Here is a 5,987-nt window from a genome sequence, read left to right as displayed (position 1 = left end):
TCAGGATTAAGAAACTCACTCAAAACCACACAACTACATGGAAATTGAATACCCTGCTCCTGAATGAGTATTGGGTAAATAATGAAATTAAGTCAGATATAAAGAAGTTCTTTGAAACCAATGAGAACAAAGAGACAAATGTACCTGAATCTCTGGGACACAACTAAAGCAGTGTTCAAAGGGAAATTTATAGCACTAAATGCCCACATCAGAAAGCTGGAAAGATCTCAAATTCTAACGTCATAATTAGAAGAACTATAGAAGAAAGAGCAAACAAATTAAAAAGCTAGCATAAGACAAGAAATTAGGATCAGAGCAGAACTAAAGGAGATAGAGACACAAAAAACCCTTTAAAAAAATCCATGAGTTCAGGCGCTAGCTTTTTGAAAAGATTAACAAAATAGACTGCTAGCTAGACTAATCAAGAAAAGAGATCAAATAGATACGATAAAAAAAAAAAATGATGGGCCGGGCGCAGTGGCTCAAGCCTGTAATCCCAGCACTTTGGGAGGCCGAGGCGGGCGGATCACGAGGTCAAGAGATCGAGACCATCCTGGTCAACATGGTGAAACCCCGTCTCTATTAAAAATACAAAAAATTAGCTGGGCATGGTGGCACGTGCCTGTAATCCCAGCTACTCAGGAGGCTGAGGCAGGAGAATTGCCTGAACCCAGGAGGCGGAGGTTGCGGTGAGCCAAGATCGCGCCATTGCACTCCAGCCTGGGTAAACGTGAGTGAAACTCCGTCTCAGAAAAAAAAAAAAATGATAAAGGGGTTATCACCACTTATCCCACAGCAATACAAACTACCATCAGAGAATACTATAAACACCTCTCCACAAATAAACTAGAAAATCTAGCAGAAATGGATAAATTTCTGGGCACATACACCCTCCCAAGGCTAAACCAGAAAGAAGTCGAATCCCTGAATAGATCAATAAGTAGTTCTGAAATTGAGGCAGTAATTAATAGCTTACTAACCAAAAAAAGCCTGGGACCAGATGGATTCACAGCAGAATTCTACCAGAGGTACAAAGAGGAGCTGGTACCATTCCTTCTGAAATGATTCCCAACAGCAGAAAAAGAGGGACTTCTCTCTAACTCATTTTATGAGGCCAGCATCATCCTGATATAAAATCTGGCAGAGACAACAAAAAAAGAAAAATTCAGGCCAATATCCCTGATGAACATTGATGTGAAAATCCTCCATAAGATACTGGCAAACTGAATCCAGCTGTACATCAAAAAGCTTATCCACTGCAATCAAGTCAGCTTCATCCCTGGGATGCAAGGCTGGTTTAACATACACAAATCAATAAACATAATCCATTACGTAAACAGAACCAGTGACAAAAACCACATGATTATCTCCATAGATGCAGAGAAGACTTCGACAAAATACAACATCCCTTCATGCTAAAAACTCTCAATAAACTAGATATTGATGGAACGTATCTCCAAATAATAAGAGCTATTCATGACAAACCCACAGCCAATATCATACTGAATGGGCAAAAACTGGAAGCATTCCCTTTGCAAACCGGCACAAGACAGGAATGCCCTCTCTCACCACTCCTATTCAACGTATTTTAGAAGTTCTGGCCAGGGCAATCAGGCAAGGGAAAGAAATAAAGGTATTCAAATAGGAAGAGAGGAAGTCAAATTGTCTCTATTTTCAGAGTACATGATTGTATATTTAGAAAACCCCACTGTCTCAGTCCCAAAACTTATTAAACTGATAAGCAACTTCAGCAAAGTCTTAGGATATAAAATCAATGTGCAAAAATCACAAGCATTCCTATATACCAATAATAGACAAGCAGAGAGCCAAATCATGAGTGAACTCCCATACACAATTACTGCAAAGAGAATCAAATACCTAGGAATACAACTTACAAGGGATGTGAAGGACCTCTTCAAGGAGAGCTACAAAACACTGCTCAAGGAAACGAGAGAGGACACAAACAAATGGAAAAACATTCCATGCTCATGGATAGGAAGAACCAATATCATGAAAATGGTCGTACTGCCCAAAGTAATTTATAGATTCAATGCTATTCCCATCAAGCTACCACTGACTTTCTTCACAGAATTAGAAAAAACTTTAAATTTCAGATGGAACCAAAAAAGAGGCTGTTTAGCCAAGACAATCCTAAGCATAAAGAACAAAGCTGGAGGCATCATACTACCTGACTTCAAACTATACAACAAGGCTACAGTAACCAAAACAGCATGGTACTGGTACCAAAACAGATATATAGACTAGTGGAACAGAACAGAGACCTCAGAAATAACACATCTACAGTCATCTCATCTTTGACAAATCTGACAGAAACAAGCAATGGGGAAAGGATTCCTTATTTAATAAATGGTGCTAGGAAAACTGGCTAGCCAAATGCAGAAAACCGAAACTGGATCCCTTCCTTACACCTTATGCAAAAATTAGCTCAAGATGGACTAAAGACTTAAATGTAAAACCCAAAACCATAAAAACCCTAGAAGAAAACCTAGGCAATACCATTCAGGACATAGGTATGGGCAAAGACTTCATGACTAAAACACCAAAAGCAATTGCAACAAGGCCAAAATTGACAAATAAGATCTACTTAAACTAAAGAGCTTCTACACAGCAAAAGAAACTATCATCAGAGTGAAAAGGCAATCCACAGAATGAGAGAAAATTTTTGCAATCTACCCATCTGACAAAGGGCTAATATCCAGAATCTACAAGGAACTTAAATTTACAAGAAAAAAAAAAAAAAAAACATCAAAAAGTGGGCAAAGGATATGAACAGGCACTTCTCAAAAGAATGACATTTATGCAACCAACAAACATAAGTAAAAGCTCATCATCACTGATCATTAGAGAAATACAAATCAAAGCCACAATGAGATACCATCTCACACCAGTTAGAATGGCTATTATTAAAAATTCAGGAAACAGAAGCTGGTGAGGCTGCAGGGAAACAGGAATGCTTTTACACTGTTGGTGGGAGTGTAAATTAGTTCAACCATTGTGGAAGGTAGCGTGGCAATTCCTCAAGGATCTAGAACCAGAAATACCATTTGACCCAGCAATCCCATTACTGGGTACATATACCCAAAGAATTATAAATTATTCTACTATAAAGACACATGCACACATATATTTATTGCAGTATTATTTACAATAGCAAAGACCTGGAACCAACCCAAATGCCCAACAATGATAGACTGGATAGAGAAAATGTGGCACACATAACACCATGGAATACTATGCAGCCATAAAAAAGGATGAATTCATGTCCTTTGCAGGGACATGGTTGAATCTGGCAACCATTATTCTCAGCAAACTAATACAGGAACAGAAAAACCGAACACCGCATGTTCTCACTCATAAGTGGGAGTTGAACAATGAGAACACATGGACACAGGGAGGGGAACATCACACACCGGGACCTGTTGTGAGGGGAGGAACAAGGGGAGGGAGAACATTAGGACAAATACCTAATGCATGTGGGGCTTAAAACCCAGATGACAGGTTGATAGGTGCAGCAAACAACCATGGCACATGTATACCTATGTAACACACCTGTACGTTCTGCACATGTATCCCAGAACTTAATTTTTTTTTTAAAAAAAGGCCAGGTGCAGTAGCTTACGCCTGTAATTCCAGCACTTTGGGAGGCCAAGGCAGACAATCACCTGAGGTTGGGAGTTTGAGACCAGCCTGACCAACACGGAAAACCCATCTCTACCGAACATACCAAAAAAAAAAAATAGCTGGGCAAGGTGGCACATGCCTGTAATTCCAGCTCCTCGGAAGACTGAGGCAGGAGAATCACTTGAACCTGGGAGGCGGAGGTTGCAGTGAGCCAAGGTTACACCACTGCACTCCAGCCTGGGCAACAAGAACGAAACTCCATCTCAAAATATAAAATGACTTTAAAAAAGGACACACAACTTAAAAAAGACATGAAATAACAGATGCTGGCAAGGTTGTAGAGAAGGGGAATCCCTTGTACACGGTTGATAAGAACACAAATTAGTACAGCAGCTATAGAAAACTATATGGAAATTCTTCAAAAAATAATAGATCATATTATCTAGCAATTCCGCTACTTGGTATATATCCGATAGAAAGGAAATCAGTATATCAAAGGGATCCCTGCACTCCCATGTTTATTGCCGCACTATTCACAATAGCTGAAATATGGAATCAACCTAAGTGCCTGTCAATGGATGAACCGATACAACAAATGTGGTACAGGCCAGGTGCGGTGACTCACCTGTAATCCCAGCACTTTGGGAGGCCAAGGTGGGCAGATCACCTGAGGTTAGGAGCTCGAAACCAGCCTGGGCAATAATAGTGAAACCCCATCTCTACTAAAAATAAATTAGCCAGCCATCATGGTACGCACTTGTAGTCCCAGCTACTTGGGAGGGTGAGGCAAGAGAATTGCTTGAAACTGGGAGGCAGAGGTTGCAGTGAGCCATGATCGCTCCATGCACTGCAGTGTGGGCAACAGGGCAAGACTGTCTCCAAAAAAGAAAAATTTGGGAGATATACACACAACGGATTATTCCGCCGTAAAAAGTATGGCATTCATTTTCAGCAACATGATGGCACTCCAATCATTAAGTGAAATGAGGCAAGGACAGGAAGACAAATATTACATGTTCTCACTCATGTGGGAGCCAAGACAGCAGATCTCATGAAGACAGAGACTAATGTTTACCCTTCCCAGAGGCTGGGAAGGGTAGGGGGAAAGGGAGATGAAGAGAGCCTGATTCATGGGCACAAATATACGGTTCGATAGGAGAAATAAACTCTAGGGTTTGACAGATTGGTAGGGTGACTATAGTTTATAATCGTCTACTCTAGATTTCAAAATAGCTCAAAGAATGTGGAGAAAAGGAACCCTTGTACACCCTATTGGTGAGAATGTCAATTAGAGCAGCCACTATAGAAAACAATATGTAGGTTCCTCAAAAAATTAAAAATAAGAATATCATATGATTCAGCAAGCCCACCACTGGGATTCCAGAGGAAATGAACTCAGCGTGTTGAGGAGATATCTGCACGCCCATGTTCACAGCAGCATTGTTTGCAATAGCCGAGATATGGAATCAATCTATGTCCTTCACCAGATCAATGGACAAAGAAATCATGGCTCATATACACAATGGGATACTATTCAGACTTAAAAAGAAGGAAGTCTTGTCATTTGCAACAACTTAGATGAACCTGGAGGATGTTTTATTAATTAAAATAAGCCAGGCAGGGCAGCTTACGCCTGTAATCCTAGCACTTTGGGATGGCTTGAGCCCAGGAATTCGACCAGCTTGGGCAACACAGTGAAACCTGTGTCTACAAAAAAACAAAAACACAGAAAAAAACCTCACAAAAATTAGCTGGGTATAGTGGTGTACGCCTATAGACCCAGCTGCTTGGGAGGCTCAGGTGGGAGGATCACCTAAGCCCAGGCGCTGAGGCTGCAGGGAGCTGTGGCTGTGCTGCTACACTCCAGTCTTGGGTGACTGACATTCTCCAAAAAAAAGAAAAAAAAAAAAAGCCAGGCACAGAAAGACAAACATTACAAGATGTCATGTATACATGGAATATAAAAACGAACTCACAGAAGCAGAGAATAGAATGGTGGTTACCATGCGCTGGGGGAGGGAGGTGGGGGGTTGGTAGATAGTGGTCAAAGAATTTAAAATTTCGGTTAGATAGCAGGAGTAAGTTCAAGACATTTATCATACAACATGGCGACTATAGTTAATACATCATGCTGAAAATCGCTATGAGGTTAAGTGTTCTCACTACAAAATAATAAGCATATGGGGTATGCCTATGTTAATTAGCTCAATGTAGCTATTTTACAACATACATTTTAAGACTTGTACACACCGTCCTGGCCAACATAGTGAAACCTTGTCTCTACTAAAATATAAAAATTAGCTGGGCGTGGTGGTGCTCGTCTGTAGTCCCAGCTACTCGGGAGA

The sequence above is a fragment of the Sapajus apella genome, unplaced genomic scaffold, assembly GCF_009761245.1.
Source record: "Sapajus apella isolate SASKATOON/1434 unplaced genomic scaffold, GSC_monkey_1.0 scaffold13, whole genome shotgun sequence".
Classification (NCBI taxonomy): domain Eukaryota; kingdom Metazoa; phylum Chordata; class Mammalia; order Primates; family Cebidae; genus Sapajus; species Sapajus apella.
This window is presented reverse-complemented; position numbering follows the sequence as displayed.